We start from the raw sequence: 8,875 nt of genomic DNA, 5'->3' as shown, positions 1-8,875 counted from the left end.
AAAAAAAAAATTTATTTTTCTGTGTGTAGTCATCGTTAGCCATTCACAAGTTGAAGGAATTTGGATTGTTTCCAATTTCTGGCTATGGTGAAAAAAGCTGTTATGAACATTTGTGTAGTAGTTTTGTGAATTTCATTTTTAGCAATCAGTAAACATATTTGTTCAGTGTCAGTCATTGCCTAGTCATAAAATACGGTGTACAAAATGGTCTGTGTTCTCCTAGGGTTGCAATCTAGTGGGAGAGTTGTCTTTGTGTATCATCTTCAGGTACAAACTACTGTTGTTGAGGCAACAATATATGGGGCTACATGGTACATATACTTTGGTAACTTTCTTATTTTCTTCTTAAATTGTCTAAATCCTAAACTTTGGAAATATTTTATAATGCTTATATAAAACATTCTACTATGAAATGAGTATTTGGCATTTTGAGGCTGCTTTAGGTATTTCAGCAGAAAATGCTTAATGTAAGAAATCATTAAGTAAATGGGGAAGACTGAAAGGAGAAAAAAAACTGTGTTAATATAGAGGTAATAACTACAGTAATCAGCTTCTTAGGATAGAGGAAGTAAGGAGAAAAATTGGAGTTATCAGAAACTAGAAGCCTCTTGAGGGAACCCCACAGATTGGGGCTCAGTTAACTAAAGGAACCATGCTGCCAGCTAATGCTAACACCAGTACCTTAGGATCCTCCTGGAATGAAACTTAAACTTTTGAGTGGAACGGAATATTAATATTTCTGGAAGTCAGAGAAAGTATTCCTGAGGAGCTGAGCTCAGAGGAAAGGGGCTCTGTGCACTCTTCGTCAGTTGTTGTTATCTCAAAAGCTTAGAGGAAGTGCCTTATGCAACTGGGTCTCAGACATCTAGAAGAAGGATTATCCCTAAAGTAACTATTATTAATAACCCAGTAGTCTGAGGGGGGATTATTGTGACACTATACCTCATGTGTCAGAAGTGGCCTTTGGACAGCTGATGCTTCCGTGGCTAGTAGATAAAGTTGCTTGAGGGAGTTGTAAGAAACTGGGAGATAGAACTACCACTATGAAGGCTAAGGATTTTTGTGGGGCAGATGCTGATCAGAACAGTGTAAAAGAAGAGAAGTACAAGTTCTTTATCTTCTTGGCTTCTTGTCTACAAGTAGTGTCCCAAGTTGGCAGAGCCTAGCAAAGGAGAAATGTAGTTGGGAACATCTTGGTTTTACTAGCATTAAAAGGTATAGAAAGAGGAAATTAAGGTACTGGGGAGATGGCTCAGTGGTCTAAATCTAAGCACCTGCCTGGCAGGTACAAAACCTTGGTTCGTTCTCTGATACCATATGCTGTTCTAGCCCCAGAAGCCCTGGGTGTGCCATGCCTGGTAGGTCATGCCTATAATCCCAGCGCTGGGGAGGCTGAGACAGGATGATCACTGCAAGTCAGAGCTGCGCAGTTTGACCCTGTACCAAATAAATAAAAAATATTAAAAATGTTTTAAAGGGGAAATTAAGAGAAATAATAGGCTAATAGATGGCAGAGTCACCATTAAAATCTTCTTGCTTTTGAGGAATTACTTAGTATGAGCAGACACTCTCCCACTTACACTATAAAGACCAAATACTTGATTTCATCTTCCATCCTATATGATCATTCCCCTTAGTTAGCATATTAGTATATGAATTAGTCATTTGGGCTGCTGTTAATGCTATTTCTACTCATTCCTGTTTTCCCATTTCCCTCTTCAGTCTTTCTTTGATTCAGAAACAGAACCATGCAAAAAAGCAGAGACAGCAAATTATAGGGTTTGGTGTTTTTTGTTTTTTTGGGTTTTTTCCTAATAGTGCTTGGCCTCTTGGTTTTTCCATTGTTTGGTGAAACATGTCTTTACAGTTCTGAAAGGTAAATGTTTCTTCACAGTTTAAAATATTCGTACTGACAAAGCATTTGTGTGTGAAACACTCATCTTTAATACATGCCTTTTTTTTTTTTTTTTGATCACTTAATTTTTCCATAGAAGAATCAATCCATAGACAAGGAGTATAGTATGGATTCTGGCCTCGTGGAGGCAAAAAAAGAAAAAGAGGTCTTGAATATGAAAGCTCTTTTGTTCTAGTAGCAACAGTCCCAGTAATGGCTTACAAGGCTCAGAGGCGGAAGCAGTCTAGTCCATACAGATGGCACCTGTGGTGCAGTCTCAGCAAGATTTTGTTGCCTTTTCTCCCCTGACACCTTTCCACTTTCTGATTTCAGTTCTTCATTTTTCTTAGAGATGTCAACTGTCTGATACCTTCTAACTAAATTGCTTAAGTAAATAAAGTTGGTTTCTGGATTTTATAATTTAGACACTGATTTATATTGTTTGAATCTGATAGGATTCATTTAACTGTCTTATGGGGCATAGAAATTTTAGCACATTCATATCTTTGGAAAAGTGATGATATAATTCAGTAATTACAGGTATATGACCCTTATTAGTGTTTGACATTCATATATTTGAAACTTGGTTAGAACTAGGGTCAAATCTCAAACAGACAAGCCAACCATCTTCTTCACCACCTGAATCTGGTACAACCAAGGATCCTGGAAGATGAGGTGAGAACTCCCCAAAAAAGGGAAACTACAAATTCTTTGTTTAAAGGCCTGGCCTAGTTTTTATACCTGACTTAACAATTACCTGTGAAACACATGTCAAATATGACAGTTTGAGCGTAAGCAAAACAATACTTTTTAACAGAAACTGATTTATTTATTGTGTCTCAATATTAATGGTAATTTTTCCATTAAACAAAATTATACCTATATTTTTCCTTTGAATATATCTTTTATATATTGGAGATGAGGCTGTGTGTTTTATGTATTTTAGAGTAATTCAAGGTGAGTTACAGTGAGTACAGATTTGGGTAAGATAATGCTTAGGATATTTTCCTTTTTTATTTTTACAAAAATGGTATTTTTAAGAGTAATATAGCAGAATCTTCATTTTACAACCCAAGATTTACAGTATCCAAGATGAAACTGAAATTACTCAATGTAAGAATAAGCCAGGTAATTACTGTTGTCTCAGAGGAAAGGCCTGAGCAAATACCAAACTCAAGTTGAATCATTTGGTAGAATTACTTACAAGAACTTTAAAACAACTTTATAATTATGTTTAGTACAGTTAAAAAATGCTTGTGATAAGAAACTAGGCAATTGCAGCATATAATTCACAGGATCATCTTTCCATTCTACTTTTTCTACACTAGAAAAGTCCTTTATGAAGCATCCTAGTGTAGTCTAGATTTGGGTGCTTTTTGCTTAACTGTACTGAGTGTGTTTTCTTATCTTCCTGAGAAATTCCCTTGCTTTTCTGTCTCTGTTGCATTCTTGTGTGCTAGGTACTAGTTCCCTCTTGTGCCTCTTGGTTTTTCCATTGTTTGGTGAAACATGTCTTTACAGTTCTGAAAGGTAAATGTTTCTTCACAGTTTAAAATATTCGTACTGACAAAGCATTTGTGTGTGAAACACTCATCTTTAATACATGCCTTTTTTCTTTTTTTGATCACTTAATTTTTCCATAGAAGAATCAATCCATAGACAAGGAGTATAGTATGGATTCTGGCCTCGTGGAGGCAAAAAAAGAAAAAGAGGTCTTGAATATGAAAGCTCTTTTGTTCTTTTCTGACCCCTTCCCACCCTGTGTTGTATAGAAATGTCTGATTTAAATCTGGGGGAATGAGTAGAGCCTCTAATGTCACTATACTGGCATTTGAGATGCAAATATATTTAGGATTCCAGGGCCTATTTGGATCTTTTAATGGCTCATCATTTTCCCTGTTTTTCAGTGCCACTTGTGTCTTTGCCTTGAGGGCTGAAGTCTGTTTCCTTGGTTCACCAACATTGCATACAAATTGACTAAATTTTTTTTGTCTTATTTTCTCCTGTAGATGTTTAGTAATTTTTAGCTTTCTCAGGAATAAGTCAGTTAATACCTTTCATTACTTCTGTATTTTTATTTGTATATCTGTTCCTGTTTTGTTCTTCCTGTATAACTATTTTAGTAGGTAGTAGATATAAATACCAGATACTTGGTTTGCTTTTTGAGATGTTTTGTTATTAAAAGCGAATGCTGACAGGATGTATGAGGCATGCATTCTTGGTGATAGTGATACTTTGCTCTTAAGAGAGTGAAATATTAGATTGCAGTTGTTTGTAACTCTACCAGACAAAACCTTACTGCTTAGTACTTAACTTCTTGGGGGTAGGGAGCAACATAATGTAAAGTTTGAAATAATGTAAAAAGTGTGACATTCTTAAGTTTCTTTGCTTTTAAAATTTATTGGGGCCAGGTAGATGGCTCAGTAGGATAAGTGCTTGACTGGCAAACTCAAGGATCTGAGTTCAATCCCCGGTTCCGCAAAAAAAAAAAAAAAAAAAAAAAAAAATTATTATCTTATAGAATCTTTTATTTGCTCTTTCTATGTCTAGTTTTCCTATAGATACTATATTTTTCGTTAAATTTGCTGCTTTCATATCTTTGTCTAGTGCAACATATTACATGTTTGGGGCATTTCTGGCATAAATAAACCTACAGTGCCTGCAGATATACAGAGGTATTCTGTTATGTACAGCCTATGAATATATATATATATTTTTTTTCCGGAACCGGGGATTGAACTCAGGCCCTTGTGCTTGCCAGGCAAGCACTTATTCTACTGAGCTGTCTTCCCGGCCCCAGCCTTTGATTCTTTTTTTTTTCGCTTTCCTTTTATTTATTTATTTATTTTTAAATTTTTCCATAATTTTATTGAGAAACAAATAGCAGTGAGACAGTTTCAAACCAAATTGGTAGGACAATTTCAATAATTAACATATTACACACATTATTCCTAGTGGCTAATTGCTGTAAAAGATGCAGACATGATATCCTATTTACAAACACTATTAGTACAAATGCCTCTATTCATTAAGAGAATGTAACTATATAACTATCCTAACCATTTTGAATACACAGATACAAAATGGACATTCATGTGTATCCCCTTTTTTGTTTAGTATAGTCATTTGAATATTGTAGGTTTTTTTTTTTTTTTACATCAGTTATTTTTATTTTAAAGAAAGAAAAAAAAATAAAAACAGTGGTACAAAATCTCAAAACAAGATTTTAGGAGAGTAACAATGGTTAGTACATTGTGTATTGTTATTGCCAAAGTAGTTTCTCATATTACAAGATATAGGCAAGAAACAATAAATAAACAACATAGGTAAGCCTTTGATTCTTGATGGTGATAAATGACTAAGTTACTGGCTCATAGAGTGTACTTCTTAATGTTATTTTAGACCACTTCATCTACTTATTACCATAAAAAAACAAAATTTACTATAAAACATTATACTATGTTACACCAGCAGTAACCTTACAGGTTTTGTTTTAGTCTCTTGATTGCGTCAAACAGGCCACATTGAATGGGTGGCCTATACCATCTGGGCCTTTGTAAGTACACCCCAACCATGTAATACATTGTATTGACAACTACATCACTAGGCTCTAGGAATTTTTCAGCTCAATTATAATTTTACAAGATCACTGAATATGAGATATGATCAAACAAATGGTGTGTGTTTAAATTTTTTAAATGTCTTACAGTAAAAGATACATGGCTATTACTGCTCTTCGGAATACTTACCCTCACTGTGAAGACATTTATCCATCATTCTTAACACTTTCTGAAGCAATTCTGGAAGTTTTCTTTCACAAGCATCTTTAGTTGCCATGTTGTGGCTGCCTCTGTCCTGAATTGACTCAAAATATTTACCTTTTACAGTCTTTTTTACTTTGGAGAAGTGGTATTATGCCAGATCAGGTAGATAAGGATACATTATAATGTTTGTATTTCACAGAAATTGCCCTAACAGAAGCAGTGCATGACATGAAATGTTGCCATTTCTCAGACTATTTTCTACACACGTTGTTTGCTAAATGCTATAATAAGTCTTTATACTATTTAGGGTTTACTGTAGTGTTCCTGGATACAAACCCAGCTCACACAATTCCATCAACCTCAGAAACCACAATCAACATCCCCTTGATGGTTTTTCACATGAAAAGAGCTGGGTGTTTTCATTAAACTCTTATCCTGTAGTCTGAAATAGCATGATTACTTAACTCCAGTGAAATACACATTGTGATTCATGATATATGGCATAGCCTAGTTCATAACCCACTGACTACACCAATCGAGGTGAAATTTGTCGTGCACTGTTACTGAAGCACACTTCTTGTACTACACAAACACCCTGTGTTTCTGTTGAATGACACTTAGTAGCATTATCACTGTACTTGTTAATCACATGACATAGGCAGTTTTTTAAGTTTAAATTTTTATTTTTCTTAGTACATGTTTGCAGGCATAATGATTTCATTCATGGAAAGTTGGTGTGTATACTTAATACATCTTAGTTCACTTCCTTATGAGGCACATAATTGTAGTTTCTTTCATTGTGGGCTTTTCTCAAGTCTGTTCACCAGGTTCATCATATTTAGTGTGATTTACTTTTATTGTTGTGTGTGTGTGTGTGTGTGTGTGTGTGTGTGTATTTAGTACAGAGTCTCACTACACAGAACAAACTCATAGTGATTCTCCTGTTTTCCACCTCCCAAGCACTGGGATTACAGCCACGTGTCACCACACCCAGTCTCAGTAGCTCTCTCAAGTTGCCCCAGGAATGGAGCCCGCATGGCATGCTAGGGATTGAATCTCGGTCTGTGTTGCTTGCCTATTCAGGCACTTCAGTCTGATGAGCTATCTGGCCAGCCCTGCTTGTATTGTTTCTGATGTGACTTGTTTCTTTTTTCTTTGTTTAGCTTTGGTTTGTCAGTTGTCTAAGCTTTTAAAAAATATTTTAGCTTCCCCCCTTAGGTCATGTCTCATATCTACTCACCTTTTCAAATTTTTTCACCTAAATTTGGCTTTTGGACCAGCCAGATATCACAGTGGACTAAAGTGCCTGCTTCAGCAGAGCACAGGGGCCAGGATTTGATCCCCCATACCACAAGCCATGCTGGCTACAACCCCAGGGCACACTGAGACAGCAACTGAGACGGGGCATAGTGGCACCCACCTGTAATCCCAGAGCTTAGGAGGCTGAAAACAGGAGGATCACTATGAGTCCAGTCTACATAGTGAGACCCTATAGGCCCTACATTAAATATATATATATATATATATTTGGCTTTTATCTCATAATTTTACTTATATTAAGAATACTGTTCAGGGCCAGCCTCATAGCTCAGCTGACTAAAGCACCTGCTTAGGCAGAGCACAGCACCAAGGTTCTATCCCCAGAATGCCCTGCCGGCCCTGCCCACGGGGCATGCTGAGATGGCAGTTGAGACTGGGCATGGTGATGTAAACCTGTAATCCCAGTGCTTGGGAGGCTGAAAACAGGAGACTCACTAGGAGTCCAATCTAGTCGTGAGACCCTGTAGACCCCGTCCTAAATACAGGGGGAAAAATACTGTTCAGTGCCAAGAGTAGAGTATGACTAGGCAAGGACTTGCCTGTTGCATTACTTTTTGTCTTTTTTGGTTCAGTTGTTTTTTAGGGAGGTTTTTTTTTTTTTGTTTTTAGTGCTGAGGCCCAACCCAGGGCTTCCAGCTTGTTAGGCAAGCATTCTATTGCTGAACCAAATCCCCAGCCCCTGAAGGACTAGCCTGAATCAAAAAGTTTATAATCAAGATATACTTAATAAAAAACTTAGTAATCAAGATATACAATTTTTAATGTGATTTTTAAAAGCAAAATTAATTTATAATGAATGGAATATCAAGTTTAACATCAAATAATATTCCATGTTTTGGGAGGTAGGAGATACGAATAATGAAACAACATAAACTTTATCATCTTCAGTTTAATCTCTTAAACACATTCTCTTACCAGATTTCATTTCTTTTACCCTATCGACTGTTTATTTTACTTTTTTCACGTTGTTGGAATTTGAGGCTACTGTATTGTTCACCAACTGGTAATTGATGTTTCTCTCTTTTCTCCACTTTCTCAGACTGTTGATGATAGTAGTGCCTCTCTTTTATTCCTGGAAAAGTGTTTGCTGGGGAAACTAGTACACAATGATACAGATGTATTACTTCTGTTTATCTAAAACCTTAATGAGAGTATTACACACAAGACAAAATATGTTGAGGCATGGTATGGAAGTAAGAGTAATTATGGAGTAAGAAGTTTAGAATTCTTCCCTTTTTTGTTTTTTTGGGTTTTTTTTTGCGGAACCGGGGATTAAACTCAGGCCCTTGCGCTTGCCAGGGAAGCACTTATTCCACTGAGCCATCTCCCCAGCCCCAGAAGTTTAGAATTCTAAGCTACTTATAGCAGTACACTGATAAGCTGATTCCTTACTTCTACATAGAGTGTTTTATTTCCTTCAAGATTTTCTCAATAATCACTTACAAGACTGGGCATGGTGACACAAGCCTGTAATCCCAGTGCTTGGGAGGCTGAAAACAAGAGGATCACTGTGAGTCTGATCTACGTAGTGAGACCCTGTAGACCCTGTATGAAATACTTCTTTTAAATCACTTTTGCTTCTTTTTAGTAGTCTTTGTCTCCTACTGCGATCCTACTTGTAATGTCCAGCACGTAGTGATTCAGGAAACGTTTATATCTTTTTGCCAGTAAGAACCATGATTTGTTGGCTTAAAAAAGAAATGGTTCCATACACTACACATCATTGTGGTCTTAGATTGTTTTTGTTAAATAAATTGATAGATGATAAGATCTTGGTATTGCTAAAGGAGAATAGAATAAACAGTAAATTCTGAAAGTATGGTATGTAGTTTCTGGTCAGGAAATAAATTTATTTTTTTTTTTTATTTATTTGAGCGAGAGCGAGAGAGCGAGAGAG

General features: G+C 36.2%; 1 protein-coding gene across 2 annotated transcripts in view; it reads left to right on the top strand.

Moving 5' to 3' along the window:
• Col4a3bp (collagen type IV alpha 3 binding protein) overlaps positions 1-8,875 on the top strand; it is a 117,062-nt gene that overhangs the window by 32,892 nt on the left and 75,295 nt on the right. The window lies entirely within an intron of this gene.

The sequence above is a fragment of the Octodon degus genome, unplaced genomic scaffold, assembly GCF_000260255.1.
Source record: "Octodon degus isolate 3935 unplaced genomic scaffold, OctDeg1.0 scaffold00177, whole genome shotgun sequence".
In the NCBI taxonomy this organism is placed as follows: Eukaryota; Metazoa; Chordata; class Mammalia; order Rodentia; family Octodontidae; genus Octodon; species Octodon degus.
The sequence above is the reverse complement of the archived record's forward strand: the minus strand, read 5'-3'. Positions and strand labels throughout refer to the sequence as shown.